The sequence below is a fragment of the Mirounga angustirostris genome, unplaced genomic scaffold, assembly GCF_029215605.1.
Source record: "Mirounga angustirostris isolate CCGP_5_RB_7025 unplaced genomic scaffold, mMirAng1.0.hap1 SCAF_9, whole genome shotgun sequence".
NCBI lineage: Eukaryota > Metazoa > Chordata > Mammalia > Carnivora > Phocidae > Mirounga > Mirounga angustirostris.
Window position 1 is genome coordinate 548,044 of NW_026991717.1, and position 17,497 is coordinate 565,540.

The 17,497-nt window shown below is 59.5% G+C and overlaps 1 long non-coding RNA gene across 2 annotated transcripts; it reads right to left on the minus strand.

The window, feature by feature from the left end:
* Nucleotides 1-14,229: 14,229 nt before the first annotated feature.
* LOC123862242 (uncharacterized) lies at nt 14,230-17,266 on the minus strand. 2 transcript variants are annotated; one of them, XR_006795171.3, is made up of 3 exons: nt 17,009-17,266; nt 16,326-16,407; nt 14,230-15,941 (listed from the first exon to the last, which is right to left on the minus strand). It is a non-coding gene; the product is annotated as an uncharacterized LOC123862242 (long non-coding RNA). The 2 variants fall into 2 exon arrangements; XR_006795172.3 differs by having other exon boundaries at nt 16,529-17,266.
* Nucleotides 17,267-17,497: the final 231 nt, after the last annotated feature.

Sequence of the window (17,497 nt, forward strand, 5' to 3'; positions counted from 1 at the left end):
CTCGGGCGGGGGCTGTCTCTACCCCCAGAGGAAACGAAAGCACTGCCAAGCCTGCTGGTGGGCCAGCGGCAGACACCCCGTCTTGTTGAGCCCCGCAGAACCAAGCTCTGAAGGGGGGCTGAGCTGGAAGGGACCCCCCCCCCCGACTGACCAGGCCCTGTGGTCTGGGGACCAGCAGCAGCAGAGTCCCCTGAGAGCTTGCTGGAAATGCAGAATCCCAGGCTCGAGCCTGACCTGATGAGTCAGAATCTGCATTCTAACAAGACCCCCAGGGTATCTGTATCCTGGTGGAGGGTGAGAAGCCCTCGTGCTTGAAGTGGGCTGCACGCTGGGATCTGAGGACTGCAGGTGAACACTGATGTCTGGGCACCACCCCACCCCCCCCGAGATGCCAACATAATCATTTGAGGGTGTGTGGCTTGGACATCAGGTTTTTAAAAGCTTCACAGGCTATGGTAATGTGCAGCCAAATTCAGGAACCACTGGCCTACTGTAGGCATTTACACCAACTCCCTTTTCCATTAAAAAAACGTGTATAGCAGGGGGGCCTGGGTGGCTCAGTCGTTAAGCATCTGCCTTCAGCTCAGGTCACGATCCCGGGGTCCTGGGATCGAGTCCCGCATCGGGCCCCCTGCTCCTCGGGAAGCCTGCTTCTCCCTCTCCCACTCCCCCTGCTTGTGTTCCTCCTCTCGCTGTGTCTCTCTCTGTCAAATAAATAAATAAAATCTTAAAAAACAACAAAAAAAGTGTATAGTAAATAACAAAACTAGAGCCAGGGGTCGGGGGGGCGGGGTTGGAGGGATGTCCAGGCAGAGTCCCAGAATGACCCAGGCCTCCCGTGGCCGGGCCCCTGCAGGTGGTCCCTGACTGGTGAAGGCAAGATCAGAGCCCTGTTTGGGTGAGCTGAGAACAGCTCTAGTCCTTGGGCTGTGGCATTTAAGGCCTAGGAGGGACTTGGAAACGCTGCCTAAAGCCCGAAGAGGTGACGTGACTATTCCAACAAGCCGTGATCTGCAGGTGGCTGTGGGGGTCCCCCACTGGAAAGCTCTCTTGCCCGAAGTCATGAAAGGGGTCATGGCCCAAAAGCATTGGGAGTCCCTGCTGTGAAATCCAAGGTATGTCCAATTCTTCTTCTTTCTTTTAAGGTTATATGTTTAAGCCATCCCTACACCCAGCATGGGGCTCGAACTCACAACCCCGAGATCAAGAGTCGCAGGCTCCCCCAGCTGAGGCATCCAGGTGGCCCTAAGATACGTCAGGTCCTGAGGAACCTCAGGAGAGGCAGACGGGCTGCCGCTGGCTCTGAGGACCGGGTGGCTCTACAGGAGGCCGAAGGGAAGCCACTCCTTGGAAACCAGCAGGAGACCCGCAGAGACCCTGCTCCCACATTGGCGCGTGGCCCCCGCCCCAGCTGAGCCGTGCCGCGGCCGTTGGTCAATGTGGTCATTAGCTGGAGCTTTCAGGGCTCCAAGGTCGGACCTTCCACTGATTACATCACCGCCCATCACTGTTTCTCACCGAGCAGTTGAGACAGTAGGAAGTGAGGGAGCGTCAGGGAAAGAACATGGGCTCTGGGGTCCCTGGGACCAAGGCCAGAGACCCTCACTGTGTGCCTTTGAGCGAGACGCTCAGCCTCTCTGAGCCTTGCTTCTGTGTCTGGGAATTGGAGGCGACGGTGATGCTTGTCGACCCCACGTGGTTCTGGAGGGTCACATGAGATGGTGTGCGTGTATTCTGTAAAGAGCAGCGCCTGCGTCAGGCCGATGTCCGTGCGTGGGTCCTGTTCGGGATGATGCCCAGGACGTCATGCCGCGCACCTGAGTGCAGACGTTTACACACAGGTCCGGGTTTCCTTCTCTGAATCCCTTGGGGCGAGGTGTGTTTCTGATTCCGCACTTTGCAGATTTTCAAAGCCAATACGAGGCCCGACAGTCTAGCACCTTACTATTACCAGAGAGGACCATGAAGAGCCACACAAAATTAGATGAAGAATCCGTTCGGGTCTGGTTATGCCTCTTAGTACGTGAGGAAGAGCAGCTCTGTTGTCAGAATGCCTGGGGTTCCAGAATTTGGGGAAAGGGGCTGCAGATGGGGGTCCGAACAGCTGTGTGGTCCCATGTGCCTGGGCTCCCCACGCATGTGCCCGGGGACGGAGCATCGTCAGCTGCACAGGGTGGGCCGTGGGCAGAACGCCCTGCTCGGGGCGGCCATGTGGCCACGTCCGCCCGCCCCTCCCCCTCCCGCCCCCGAAGCTCTTCTGTGGCATCAGAGCAGTGGCCACATGCCAGGAGCCCACGGACTCGGTGGCTGCTTTCGTCCCTTCCAGATTTGCTGGGCCTTTGTTCTGTCGTCTGGGGGGGTGCTCACGCATGTGCGGCCTTTGTGCGAGTGTGGTCTCTGGGCTGGGGGGGGTGTGTCCCTGCTCCGTGTGTGACTCGTGGTGTCTGCCCGTGTGGGTCTGTGTGTCTCCGACGTAGGGTCACCAAGTGTCCCCGTTCGCCTGGGACTGAGGGGGTTTCCAGGACACGGGACGTTCTGAGGTCAAGCGAGAAAGTCCTGGACAAACTGGGCTGACCTGGGCCCCCTGTGTCCAGCGGCGTCTGAGGGCCTGGGTGGCCATGCCTCTTGATGGTGCTTTCTGCCCGCGATTCCTACCCATCTGCGCGTCTGTCCGCAGCGTGCACGTGTCCACTGTGCATTTGCACTTGTGCGTCTGGGGTGTTCTGTCCGTGTGTCCCCGAGTCCCCCGCCCGAGAGCCCGTGTCTGAAGGGCTTGAGTGGACACGGGGCCCTTCCCGGCTGGCCTGTCCGGTCCTGCCTGTCCCTGCCGTGGGCTCGTTGCCTGGCCAGCCCTCCTGGGGCTCAGCCATCTTCTCTCTCCGTCCCCAAAGCCTGCGTTAGACAGACCAGCCGCTGTCTCCACAGGCCGGGCCCCAGGCCGAGCATTCCCTGTCCCAGCCCCTCCCCGCGCAGGCTGAGTGGAGACGGCCCGCCGACTCTCCCAGCTCTTCCCTCAACGTGCTGCATCATCCGCGAGCCCGTCCTCTGTCTCCACGCACGCCCTGCCCTTACAAACCCCCACTCTTCCCCAGCCCCCATTCTCGAAGTCGCACCCCTCATCCCCTGCTAGCACGGCCTTCCTTGTCCACCCCCGTGCAGCCCAGCATCCGTCCTCTGCCTCCCACAGTCCAGGGTGGGCTCGCCACAGGCAGCAGGAGCAGAGGAGAAAGAGGGAACTCACCATCTATTGTCCCCCCACCCCCAGGTGCCAGGCACAGGGCTGGGCCCTGAGCTGCATGGTCATTTAATCCCTACACCAGTCCTGCAAGGTAGGTGTCCTCGTGGCTCCTTTTCGGGTAAAGGGGCTGAGGCTCGGGCCCAAAGCCACACAGGAGGTGGTGTTGCTGCTTCCGGAGTCCAGCCTCCGTCCAGCAGGCAGCCCCGCCTTCGTGAGTGCTGGTGTGTGTGTCTGCCAGTCCCCCCGGCCCAGGGGCCTTTTGCCGGCCGGGACCACGTTCCGTCTGCCTTCCAGTCGGCATAGGCCGGGGCACCTAGCGAGCACTTGGTGAAGGTTTGCCGAATGAATGCCTGCTCTCAAAATGACAGCTTCAGCTTTCATTAGCCTGATTTATACAAGTGCTGGGCTGCTCTGGGCTGGGGAACGGCTGGTTATAATTTATCAGGAAACACGGCAACTGTCCCAGCTTCCCTTTCAGTGCAGAAGGAGAGGGTAAATTGATGGCCAACAGCCCTGCTCGGGAGGGGCCCCCAGTCTGGCTCACAGTGCGGAGTCGGTGCCGAGAGGCCCTCTGGCCGTCCCCCACGTGGGCCCATCCACCTGCTGCCTGGAGGTGGCCGGGGGGGGGGGGGTCAGCTGCCTCTCATCGATCGCCCTGCTCAGCATGCCAAATGGTGCCTTTGAAAGTCCATAAAGAAAGAGACGCCCGTTCATCCCTGACCGATCTCCCCTTGCTGCCCGTCCTGCGGCACGTGTGGGCCCAGCACAATGCCTGTCCGTCACGGGTGCTCAATCACCGTCGCCCGATTCATGGTCTTTCAGATGAGAGCAACGCCCGCCTCCTTCTCCCTCATCCCCCAGCCCGGCGTTGCCAGGACAATGCTGCGGTGACCCTCCTTAATCGAGACTGACGGATGTGGGGCGTGTGGGTCTCCAGAAACCCCCGGGCTCCTCCAGCTGCCCCAGCCTTCCCAGATGTCTGGGAGCTTCTATTCTCTTCTCCCAATCAATGAGGCAGCTGGGTGAGCCCTGGGAGCCCCACCTGAGGGGCCTCGGCCTCAGGCCTCCGCCGGGCTGGGTCCTCAGACCATACAGCCCCTCCCAGGAAGGCCTCTGAGCATCAGAGCTGGGGCCCTGGGCTTGCTTCTCCCTCCCCCTGCCCCCGACCAGTGCCAAGCTCGGTGAACCCTCTTCCTCTGTGGCCGCCCAGCCTGGGCTGTGAGTGATGAAGAGGGCTTTCCTGGCCTATGATGGTGATTGCATTAGTGATGGTAACGCGAAATTAATCCCAGTAATAAGCCCTACCAGGCTGCTGAAGGAGCCCCACAGCAGCCCCGAATTCCAGCAGCACCGAACTTCCTGCCAGCATGTCCTCATCCGCGGGGCTCCCTGAGGCCCCGCAGGATGTGAATGTTTAATTAACGTCCCTCTCCTGCTCACTGGAGTGTTTGTAAATATAATCCATGGGCCGTATTGTTAGCTCAGCTGAGCATTCCCAGCCCCCCTCCGCCGGCCAGCAACCCCCGGGCTGAGCCCGCCACCGGGCAGCGTACCCCCTCCCAGAACTGCCCACGACCAGCCGCCCATGCGGGATGGGGCCTCATCCCAGGGGGCCCTGGGCCTGGACACCACCCACCTTCCCTTCCCCAACCCCAGCACGGAAATCACAGGCCTCACTGTTGGGACCAGCAGTTGGCTGACGGGCCTTTGTAGAGAGGCCCCCAGGAGCGCAGGCCTGCTAGGCTGGTTGTTCTGGGGAGCAGGGAGGGACCCCGAGTGGAGGCATGACTTCTCCCCACCCCCCACTTGGAAACAAATACGCTCAAGAAAACGGGGATGGTTACTGAGCACCTTCCCACCAGCGCTAAGGAGGCAGATACCCGCACTCTGCACAGGTCAGATGAGGGAGCGGGAGACCAGGGTGCTTTTCCAGGCTCTGTCGTGGGCTTGCTGACCGCGGCTGGGTCATCAGGCCTCAGTGTTAGCATGTGTCTTGTGCATACGGGAACACCTCACAGGGTTCGGAGAGTGTGGGGGAAACTATGAAGCTCCCCGCACAGCTGAGGATGTGGGGGAGTCGGGGCTGGGAGGATGGACTCTCACGGTGCCGACGGGGAGCCCGATGCCCCAAGAGGGAGCGGGACTCGCCTACCAGCCCAGCCGAAGCGGACACTGACTGTGGGCCTGCTGACGCTCAGCCAGGGCCTTCTTCTGCAACAGAGTTTGGAAGTGAACCATTTCATTCTCTCAGCCCCATGTCTGGTTGGCTTGGTGGTTGTCACAGTGGGAACCATGGGGGGCACGGCTCCCCCAGCCGCAGTGGGTTCACCGGCTGCTGCAGCCAAGGCCAGTGGCCACCTGGTGGGCAGCAGGGGCAGCTGCCTGTCTGGGCACGTCCTCCGTCTTGGGGGTTGCCATGAGCACCCTGGCGGCCTCTGCAACCCCACTAGAGCCCAGGCAGGCTGACCTTGGGGGGCACCATCCAGCACCAGGACGTGGCTCGGGGAGTGGACGGGCTTTCCCTGCCTCACAGGACTGACCCCTGTGTCCTTTCAGCTGCTGCCCTGCTGGGCCTCATCCTCATTCTCCACAAGCACCGCCCCCCCACCAAACACCCCTCTGCAGTGCCCCAGCCTCAGAATCGACCCTGGCCCCGGGGGCCTTTGTGATCCAGGCCCCTGCATGCCCCCTTGCCCCACTCTCCCCCGAAGCTGTATGCCCGTCCATGAATGTGCTTCGTGCTGCTCTCCCGTCCCTCGGCCTGGCAAAGCCCCATCACAACTCACACCCAGCTCTCATGCCCCTAGCTCTGGAAGCTTCCCCAGCCCTTGCCCCTGGCCCCTGCGGCCCCTGTCAGACCGCTCTCAGAGCGCTCATCCTATTTATGTACACGTCTATCTTCCCCGCCGGCTGTCCCTCTGCGAGCAGCCTCAGGGCCGGGCGCCCAGCCCAGGCCACAGCACAGAGCTGTGATGGCCCCTGAGCCGTGGGACGTCAGTAGGAGGATTCTGCAGGCGGTTCTTACGCTGGTCGCACATGCACGCTGGCCCATGTCGCAGCTGTTCCTGGGGCTGCACAGTCCCTCCCTCCCTCCGCAGGCCTTTGTCTGCCCTGTTCCTCAGGCCCAGGAGCCGGCGGGGCCCTGACGAGGGGGTGGGAGGGCAGAGGAGAAAGGAGAGGTGGGGGCAGAGCACCGTGCATCTGCAGCCCCCTCCAGATCGATGCAGCTTCCGGGAGCCCAAGGGAAGGCAGCTTAGCGGGCTCCTTATCTATCCCCCTGTCCCAGGCGGGGCAGGTGGCCACGGTGGTCGGGGGCCTTTGTCTGAGGCTTTGGATCAGCCTGTACGCCCTGCCTTCCCCAGGGCGGAAAGAAGCCAAAACGGGATCACAGGAAGCTCTGCGGGGAAGCACCTGGCTTCGCAAGGGGACAGAGGCACTCAGGAAGAGGCTGCTGCCTCCACGAACTGGAGGTGGTCTGGGCCCTGCTGACCGGGGAGGCCCTTCCCCACCTCCTTCCCCTCCTCGAAATGCCACCGTCATTGATTCTGCCTTTGGCTTGTTCCTGATGAGGCTCTGGTGCGTCTGCCCCCTAGCACGAGTGCCCCAGAGACGGGAGAGTGGGCCGGGTACGGTGGGGCGGGGGTCCCGGCCACAGTCACTCCGAGGGGCACAGATGAAGGATGGCGGGTTGGGCTGCCCGTCTTCAGGGACGCTGGGCCCTGTGGTCATTAGAGCCGCCTGCCCCCAGCCCGCGAGGGGGACTCGGACTAGCTCATTACGGATGACCCATCCATCTTGTCTCTGCCCTGATGTATCCATCGCCCCGGGGGGCAGACACAACTGTCCGGGAGGCTTCACCCTCCGTGTGGGGTGGGGGCTGTGGTGGGAGAATGAAGTCCGCTTAGGAAATGCCTTTATTGTTCCAACCACATCAAATCCGCAGAATGCTGCGGGGTTGGGACTGGAGCCTGGGGGGCACCTGGATGGACGTAGGCTGCGTGGCTCTCCTTACACATGGCTTTGGGCAGGTCACTTCCCCTCTCGGGCAGCCTCAGCCTCCCCTCCAGACGGTTTGGGGACTAGCCCCTCCCTTGACCCAGCGTTTGCAAGGTTGGTGGGGGACAAGGGATGGGAACACCAGGGTTGTTGAGCTGAAAACGGCCGCCGTCCTGTGGGCCAGCCTGACCTGGAGGCTCACACCCCAGGCCACACGTCCTGAGTGTGATTTGTGGAGGGGTTGGAAGTGGTCAGGAACCCACGAGCTATTTGATATCCCCCAGTTGTCTGTGGTTCACTCACCCGGACCCAGCGGCCCTCGGGGTACTCGCCAGAGACCCTCCAGCGGGCACATCCCCCCGGGCCCAGACAGGTTTCTCAGCTCTGTGCTGGAGCCTCAGAGCTGCAGATTCCCAGGCTGGACTGGACCTCTCACTCACACGCCACCTGCACCCCAGGAGCACCCGGAGCCCAAGCCGCCAAGGGCCAGGGGCACCGCCTGCGAGCAGCCGCCCTTCATCTGCCTTCCCCTGCACAGCGCTGCGGCCGGGGGCCTCGCCCCCTCCCCAAGGCCCCCGTCTCCAGCCCCCAAGGCTCTCCCGGCGAGACACGGCCAGTTTCCCTCCGCAGCCTGGTCCTGGTCTCCCTTATGCTTTGTCAATGTCCCGCTCCTTAAAAATATGTCTGTGTATTTTAAAAAGTAAAATATTTTACAGAAGAAGTAGAAAATGGAGAAGAGAAACTAAACCCACTGTTTGCGTCGTTAGTGTCCCTGTCCAGGTCCCCATACCTGCTGCGGTGCGGCCAGACACGTGGGGTCATGCACCCCGTTCTTCCCTCCCTTCTGGAGAATCAGCAGTTCCCACGCTGCTGATGGTGTTCACTCTGCTTTTCCCTTAATTTCCCAAACCAATACAACGATGGCTCAGTCTTTGTAGAGCTATCAGTTCTCTCTCAGCAAACTCTGTAAATTCAATTCAAGCCCAACAGGAGACTTTCCATATTTGGCAGGTTTGGCTCTAAATTTTATATTAAGAATAAATATGCAGGATAAGCATGACAACTCGGAAAAGGAAGGACAGAGAGGAGAAACGTGTCCCACCAGATACAGAACACGATCGTACAGCTCTAATATTTTAAAGCCACGGAAACTGGCAGAGGAATAAACCAGCAGATCAGCAGCATCATGCAGCTGCGGGATTGAGGCCCGTAAAGATCTGGGCCCTCAAAGGCGCTCACGAAGCGTCCGGCTGTGCCGGAACAGGGCACCTGTCTGCTTCCCGCTCGCCCTCTGGCTTCCGTCGCCGGTGTGGACGGCTGCATCATCAGGGGGCATGTGTGTCCCCTTCTACTGGACGCTTAGGACGGGCCCACTTTCAACGGTATGAGGGGCACTGGGATGCAAATGAGCATCTCTGCACACTTTTCCTTCTGTGTTTGGGATTATTTCCTTAAGAAATTGTCCCAGAACGGGATGACTAGGACAGAGGGGAGGACCAGGGGAAGGCCCTTGGCAATTATGCCCGAGATGCTTTTCCACGGTGTCGGGCTCTTCGTGGTTTCCTTCCTTCCTTCATTTGTTCACTGGGCACCTCCACTGGTGTGGGGACTGGGGACCCAGGTGAGGCGCGAGTGTGCGATCCAGTGGGAGGAGAGACGTGGAAGGGGGACTTTCAGAATCAGGGCAGTGAGTCCCCAGGGGTCAGTGCTGGAGCTCTGTGCCGTGAGTCCACGGTCTCCAGAACGGTCTGGCTAGGTGGCTGTGGGAGGTGGGCCACGGCAGGCCTCAGGTGCCAGACCAAGGGGTCAGGACTGTGCCCTGCGTGCATGGGGGAACATGGAAGGTTGGCAACTGCCCAGTGAGGTCTCCGCCCACCTCGTAGCAGCTCCCTGGCTGCAGGCCTCCCCACAGCTTCTCCGGCTCTGCCCAAACCTGTGAAACAAGAGGGCCCCGTGCACGCACAGGCCAGCCTGCCCTCAGGCTCAGGAGTGGGCAGGAGCCCCGTTCTGCCCCCAGAACCTAGGCTTGGAGTCATCCCCCAGTGGGGTGGAGGTGTCTGCGAGCTCATCACGTCGGCTCCCACCATGGCTGGCTGCTGGCTGCTGCTGCGACCTTGGGCATGCCTTGGTTTCCCTACCACAGAGTGAGGCGTCTGCGTCAGCTGGTCTGAGAACTCGGTCAGCCTGGGCTGAACACAGAGGGAACCCCCAGCTGCACAGGCTTCATCAGCCTCTGGGGGGACACCCGGCACCGGCCGAGCAGAAACCCCACCTGACTCGTACGGCGTTGCTGGCCTTCCTCCTCCTTATGGCCCATCAGCCGTCTCTGCTCAAACCTGTTTGATCTGGTTCTGTCCACGGAGGTAAGCACAGGCCACTTTCTACCCAACACCCAGCCCAAGGTCGGTCCCCGGTCCCCGAGGTCAGTCCCCAGCTCCTGACGTCCCCCAGGCAGCGCAGCCTAGACAGGCCTCATCCATCTTCCCCACCACGCCTGAGACAAAGGGCCTGATGTGTGTGCAGATGGGCCTGCCCCCATCACCCCCACATCATCCCTCACAACCAGCACCGATAATGGGCCTCCAATGAGTCCCCTGTGGCCGCCCACTGCCTTGGGGGGGGGGCAATGACACAGGCAAACACAGGGGCTAATGACAAAGCCAGCCTCTGGGGGAGGGCCTGGGGAGGGGAGGCATGACCACAGCCCCGTGGAGAGCCCCATAACTCATTTCTGACACGGATATATTATGCCTCTCAAGGACCACTTGCCCCGGACACTGAGCTGCCAAATTAATTGACAAGGGGTCTTCCGAGGCGGCCACGGCAGGCCAGCAGCCCCCTCCCCAGAGGCCTGGCCCAAGGAACGGCCTGAGTTCCTCCTGCCCCGCCCGGGCTCTGAGCCCCTGCGGGTCGCCACGGAGGGTCCAACGTGCATTCAGAGCCCATCATCCGGAGCGTGGCCCCGCCCCCCTGGCCTCTGGGTTCTCCCTGCAACCAGGCCCATCTCCCTGACGCCCTGCCCGCCAGTCCCAGTGTCACTGTGTGCCCTGCTGGGTCACATACCAAGGACACGGAGTCCCGGGGACAGCTGTGCCGTGCCCCCGCCCCCGCCCCCAGCCCGTCCTCCCTGCCCGGCCAGCCCAGGGCCCGGACTCCTCCCTTGGCATAGCCTCAGAGGCAGGGACAGAGCGAATGCGGAGCGTGGGGTGCTGGTCACAGCTGGCCACTCCCGGAAGGCCCGAGGACCTGCATGGGGGGCTGCAGGGGACTGCGCCCAGGGCGTGGGGGGCCAGCGTGAGCCCGCCCCCTGCCCCCGCGCCCCACGCCCCCGCAGACCCTGCCGACCCCCACCCCGCCGGGTCTCGGGTCAGCCAGCCCTGTCTCTGGACCTCGGTTTCCCTCTCAGCAAAATGAAAGCTTGAGAGAACTGGTGGTTCCACAGGCCCCTCAGCTTTCAGAGACTTCGGGGGCCACGCACCTTGTTCATTTCATCTTCGTGACAACCCGCGGGCCGTGTCTCTGTCACAGATGAGAACACAGAAGTCTCTCAGAAGTGGCTGAGCCCCGGTTAGGACCGGCCGGACACGAAGTGTGTGTCCCCACCCCGGGCTGCCTCTGGCCACTGCTCTGGCTTAGGCACTGGGGACAGGGGGCCAGGAAACCAGGAGGGACAGGCTTCCCGAGGCCGTTTTGGCCAGGAGGGCAGGTGTGGGGCAGGGGGCTCCAGAGTGGGCAGGCTCACCAACCACCAGGCCCAGGCCCCGGAGAGAGGCACGATGCCAAGGGGCTGTGTGCATCCATCCCCACCCGGAGCTGCCCAGCCCACCTGCCGGCAGGACTCCCTGAAGCCCGCTGCCTGTCCCTCCCCACAACAGGCACCCTCAGCCCCTCCTGCAGTGTCATCCCCACCCTGTTGTCAGCCTGGACGTCACAGACGTCTCTGAGCACTGGGGACAGGCCCTGGGCCCAGGTTATGGAGTCTGGTGCCCTTGTTAGCTCATGGCTGGGCACATCTAGTCCTGTCTCCAGGACCTGCGGGGAAGGTGCAAAAGGAGCCTGTGAGGGAGCTGGGCCCCAGTGACACTGGGACTGGCAGGCAGGGCGTCAGGGAGATGGGCCTGGTTGCAGGGAGAACCCAGAGGCCAGGGGGGCGGGGCGACGCTCCGGATGATGGACTCTGAATGCACGTTGGGAAGGGGGGCGTCTTTGCCTGCATCCTAGGGTTCTGTGAGGCAGACGTCCACAGGATCTGGTTGCTGGGGGACAGGTTCCACGGATCTGTCCTCACCCTGCTCTCAATCCTCTGACCTGTCCTCACCCTGCTCTCAATCCTCTGACCGCCCCCAACTCTATAAACAAGAGCCCCTGCCTTCCCAGCACTTTCACACCCCCTCCTGCCACCATCTGCGGCTCTCCCTAGAGGACACCGTTTCCAGGCAGCCCTGGGACGGACAGTGCACGGTGTGTTCACCCCATGCACGCTGGGCCAAGGTGGACAGCTCGAGAACGTGCCGGGACCACTGGGTTGCTGGAGCGGGCACACACGAGCATACTGACCATCCCAGATTCCGTGAGTCATGCTGACAATGTGATCAGTGACATCAACCTGCCCCCAGGAGCCGTCGACACCCCAGCGATCAGTGAGTGCTGTCAACCGGTTTGGCTTTTTTCTCCTCAAGAGCCTGTTATTGAACACTTCCCAGCACAGGGAGGGGAACCTCTCCTCCTTTGAGCCTCTGGTCATCAAGGTGGACCCTTCGACCCGCTCACCAGGCCCCCCACCCCTGTGCCGCTGGCTCACTGCCTCCCCACCCCGTTCCTGCCCCCCTGGGGCCCAGCCTCCTCCGGCAGGCACATTAGGAGCCTCTTGTTCTCACCCTCCCACAGAGGATTTTTTTTTTTTTTTTTAAGATTTTATTTATTTATTTGACAGAGAGATAGACAGAAGAGCACAAGCAGAGGGAATGCAGAGGGAGAGGGAGAAGCAGGCTCTGCACTGAGCAGGGAGCCCGATGCAGGACTCGATCCCAGGACCCTGAGATCATGACCTGAGCCGCAGGCAGACGCTTAACCATCTGAGCCACCCAGGTGCCCCCACAGAGGATTTCTTTAGCAGCTGTTTGGTAGCCTGCCTTTGCAGCTTCCTAGGTCAGTAGGTAGATGCCGACGATGCCCAGAAGGTCACAGAGCGGGCCAGCTACGGCAGAACTTTCTGTCCTTCCCCAGAACGGGCCCGTCTCCCCCAGCTGCACTGTGGCCCCACTGGGCCCACTCGGCCCCACTGGGCCCGACTGTCTGCAGCGTGGGGGAGTCCACGCTGCCTCCTGCCCATTTTCAAGGGGTGTAGGGCCTACAGGCTGGTGGAGGGGGCGCTCCAGCCCTCAGGGACAGAGAGCCTGTGTGGGGACCAGGGGCCTGGGTTCCGGTCCCCACTCTGCCACGGCTTTATTAGGTGCTCCGGATTCACCAACTTTCCTCTTCCACAACATGGGGTAATAGAATCGCCCGGCTCTGGGGAGTCAGACGGGCGGCTCTGACTGGAAGGCTGGCACCTGGGGAGGAAGGTCCAGAGTCCTGCCAAGAGTCACTGTGAGCTCCTTGCGGGCAGGGGTTCCGTGGGCTTCCTTTGTGAATCCCCAAGCTGGTGTTTTGGCCCCCGTTTGCTAGGTGAGGGGAGATAGGCCTGCGAGGCCCTTGCCTGGGGTCCCCTAATGACTCAGTGCTGGCTCTGGGGTCTGCAGGAGCTGAGGAGGGCAGGGACCCGCCAAGTGGCCGAGAGCAAGTGGTGACTGCCCCCCTCTGGTCAGCAGCAGTAAAGCCACGGGCTGGGGCTCCGCTGCCTGGGTCCCTGTTCCCCATACAGGGGGCCTGCCCGGACCGGCTGCAGGGGCTTCCTGGCTCAGCCTCCCCGGACCAGCTGGTGAAGGAGCGACAGGGCCCCCACCACTGGCCCCATAGCAGTCCTGTCCTACCCCGGCCACACTTTTCCTTCCTGGGACCTCCTGCTCCTCACCTCCCCCTCTCCCAACACGCTGGGATTGGGAGTGGAACACGAGAGAGCCATCCCCCAGTAGCCTGGGTTTCAACCTCACGGTGCACCTGCTGGCCGAGTGACGCTGGGGAAATCACTTGGCCTCCCTCGGGTCGGGCTCCTTCCCGGTCAGTCCCGACGGGATGAATCCCTGTGGATTATGGCAGAGGGTTGCTCATCACGGGTATTCTGCACACGTGAGCTTCTCAGCGTTGGGCTCGGTCCACTGTAGCTCTCCAAATGTTTAAAACCAGAACAAAAATGTGGAGGTGCTGGGGTCTCCAATATGGGATTTCTGTGCCCTGATGGTGAGCAACACCATCTACTGGGATATGGGAAGAATATATTAGACCTTCAGATTATATTTACTTTTATCTCATCCTTTTTAAATCCTGTTTCTGTATTTGTTTTATAATATGTATATTAGCAGGATAGGACATACACATAATTTATAAATAACGTACACATATCAGGGTGCATGGTAAAAAATTTTTAATGATAAGTATGTGGGGTCACTGCTTTAAAGGAGAGAATCCCCACCGCTTTCTAAAAGTTTCCTTCTGAGGAAGTGCCCAGAATAGGTCATTTCCAGGTGAGGCCCGGGAGTCGCCCTGGCTGTCAGCTTCAGATGAACGTGCCCTCAGGTGTTCAGGGAGCCAGTGAAGGAAGGAGACCCTGGGCTCTCGGGCCTTCCCCAAAGGTGGGCTGTGCATTTAGGACTTCCCAGAAAAACAACAGCGTTTTCTCCCCATATCAGCCCTAATGGGAAGGCACTATCGTCGCATTATCCCCATTTTAGGGATGAGGAAACAAGGCCCAGGTTAGGCTGCGGAGTGTAGCTGCCACGAGTGGGCCCAGGAGCCCTGGTGCTAGAGCCCGCATTAACCCCTGTGTGCCCAGCCCAGAACAAGAAAGGCCCGGGAGCCTGTCCGTGGGGGCAAGGAGCACAGAAGGAGGTGCGGGTCCCTCCCAGAGTGGGAGTCTTGGGGCAGAGGGAAGGGCGGAGGCCCTAGAGGGAGGGGCACCAGTGAGATACTGTAGCCTGGGGCGGGGTGGGGTGGGAGACCAGCTGTGGGTCCGGGGGCACCTGGGACGAACATGGGAAAGAGGATGAGGTTCCTGCCATCAGGCTCTGCCAGACGGGCTTCTGAGGAGGGCCATGGAGAGCCCCACACAGGGCAGACACACAGCCCACGGAGTTCCCCGCCCTCGGCCCGTTCTGAGCAGAAAGCAGGACCTTCCCCTGGGCCCCACACCACACCCACGGATCCCTGTGTTTCCTAGGAAGTCAACTCGGGCTTCCTGGAACTGGAACAAAGGCGCTCTCCCTCCTATTGAGGTGGTGAGCTCCCTGTCTTTGGGGGTGTGCTAGCAGAGGCTGGATGACCTTATAATGGGGTTGTGTAGAGGGAGATAGATGTGGGATAGATCTGGAAGGCTCCTTCCCCTTCCGGAATGCTCAGACCAGTGACTCTTGAGTGAAGAGGAGAGCTGTAGTGGGGATGGCTCAGGACGCTGTGACTGCTGTGGACTCCCTCCGGGTCCAGCCTGGTTAGAAAGGCAGCTGGCCACTCTCTGGGAACAGCTCCATCCCACCCGCAGCCCTTCAGGACAGGCCTCCCAACCTTGGCCTCCGAAGGATCTGCACCTGAGCTAATTATTTGACAATTAGCTTGGATTTTCACTTGTTTTTTTTTTTTTTTTTTAAAGATTTTATTTATTTATTTGATAGAGACAGCGAGAGAGGGAACACAAGCAGGGGGAGTGGGAGAGGGAGAAGCAGGCCTCCTGCTGAGCAGGGAGCCTGATGCGGGGCTCGATCCAAGGACTCTAGGATCATGACCCGAGCCGAAGGCAGACGCTTAACGACTGAGCCACCCAGGCGCCCCGATTTTCACTTGGTTTTATTCTAAAGCCCTTTCATCCCCCCCTGACCTGCGAGACCACAACCCATTGCAGACATTGAAATGCAGTTATACCAGCAACTCTCTCCAGATCTGCTCTGCAGCGGGCATTCAGGGGATCCGTGAGAATTGGTGGATGATAACTGCATCTTTATTTTCCTTCTCCTCTAACTAGAATTTAACACTTCCTGTAATTACGAATGTCAGCAATAAGCCGCAGAAGTTTTAGCAGAACCTGTCATTTTGTCCAATACAAACCATATTTTCTTATCATAGTACAGCTGTTGCGAATCATCCAAAACGCTGTTTATGCTCCTCACTACTCTGACGTTACAGACATTCTTAGACGTCTGTGTGAAGAGAGCAGCGCATATGTCACTGTTCCAGAAATATTTTGATAGCGTTTTTGATATAACTGCTTTCTTTTGTAAACCTATGCATTTCATTTTTATGCATTTCAGTACATTATACTGAGACAGGATTCGTGGACTTCATGAGATGCCAAAGGTGTTCATGGCGCCCCAAAGCCTTGTCACCCCTGTGTCACAATACTGTTGCTAAGGCATGCCAGGGACCCTCTGGGCGGTGCTCTGGGGCACAGGGGAGAAAGCCGGTGTACGATACCTCTTTTTTTAAATGAATGATTTGGAATTCCAACACAATTATAGAATCATGGAGCTGGAAAGTCCTTAGAAAGCCTTTATTGCAACGATTTTCGAACGTCTTGGCACAACTCACGGCAAGAAGTACATTTTCCTTTGCAGCATATTACCTGCGTATGTGAAACAGGTTGCCTGTTTGTTTAACATAATTTTACCATGCGTGATGAACTCTTACATCTTCTATGCTATTTTTTTCAATCTGTTCTATTTCATTTTGGGGAGATGATTCATTGAATTTTTATTCACAACTGTAATGCTTGACAAAAGTTGAGTTAATACCCAGTTTGCTTAAGTTGGAAATGAATAGTAGCAGATTTAGAAGCAAACAGACAGAAGGGTGAAAGCCTTAATATTCTGACAACAGATAAAATTCAAAGGCAAAGAAGTGATCAGTGTGCTTTTAGAATAATCTAGAGGTGGGGGATTTAATGTGCAGAAAAGAAAAAATATCCACATCAGCCCAAATCATACAAATTAAAATCCACTTTACTTACGTAGTTGGAGGCACTTCTGATGGCCACAATTTTATCATTCTTAAAGTGGAGGTCTTCAAGAATACTTCTTTATATTCAAAAGCTAAAAGTCAAAGTAAAGATGGTCCAGTTATCCTGGTTTGGGAGTGGTCACATCATAATCGGTCTATTTTCAAAAACTAGAGAAACCCACAAATTTTGCCAACAAACACAAAGGGGCAGACCGAGCAAAACGAAGCGACGGGTGGTGCAGAAAGACAGCGGATTACTCGTGATTTCTCTAACAGCCAGTGCTTTGCAGACCGGTGAGAAGGCCTTTCTGCGCTTTAGGACCCTGGGTCCCAGGACGGCACGTTTAATTTTCTGCGGGATGAGCCTGAACAGGGTCCACTCAGCATGTGGGTCAATGCAATGGGAATGCCCCCAGCTTGGAGGTATAATTTGTCCATCCTCTCTCGGCCTTAGGAGCAAATGTCCTGTGGTCAAATATATCCAGAAGGGTTACAGGAACAGCTTGATTTTTAGGACGCGCCCCCTAAGAATTGTGGCAAGTCGGGATGTCTCGAGGCCGCTCGCTTCGACCCAAACCTTCTAAACTGGGGACACGCGGGGGATGCACCGGGGCTGGATGAAGGTTGCAGGCCCAGGAGCCCCTGGAGCAATCACCGAGGACCGGACAACCGCCCCGGGAGACGTGCGCGTACCCGGCAAAGCTCCCGCCCCAAGGTGAACCTGACGCCGCCCTGGGAGTAGCCCGCCGTGTGGCCAGTTTCCCGAAACCGGCCTGACGGCCTTGACCGTGAAGCTCTGACTTCGCGGAGAAAAGGACGGGGGGCCTTCTTGGCTTCCGGCGCAGTTCTGGCCGCGAGCGGGGCTACCTGTCCGGGGGCGGCCGGCACAGCGCTGGCCGTTCGGGCGCCGCCCCCAGGCAGCCACGGCGCGCGCGGCCGGGAGGACGAGGACGGCGGGGGCCCGCTCGCCACGCTCTAGCGGGGGCTGGTCACGCCTACTAAACGGGACCTATCGCGCACGGGCTGTGACTGGCACTTGGAAACACAAAACTCTGTGTCAGCGGAGTTTTCTTAGGCAACGGCAGCCCAGGACCCGTCAGGCGGCGCGAAGCTCGGGCGACCGCGCGGAGGCGGCACGAAGGCGAGCGCCTGCCGCGCAGGCGCGGAAGCTCTCCGCGGCGC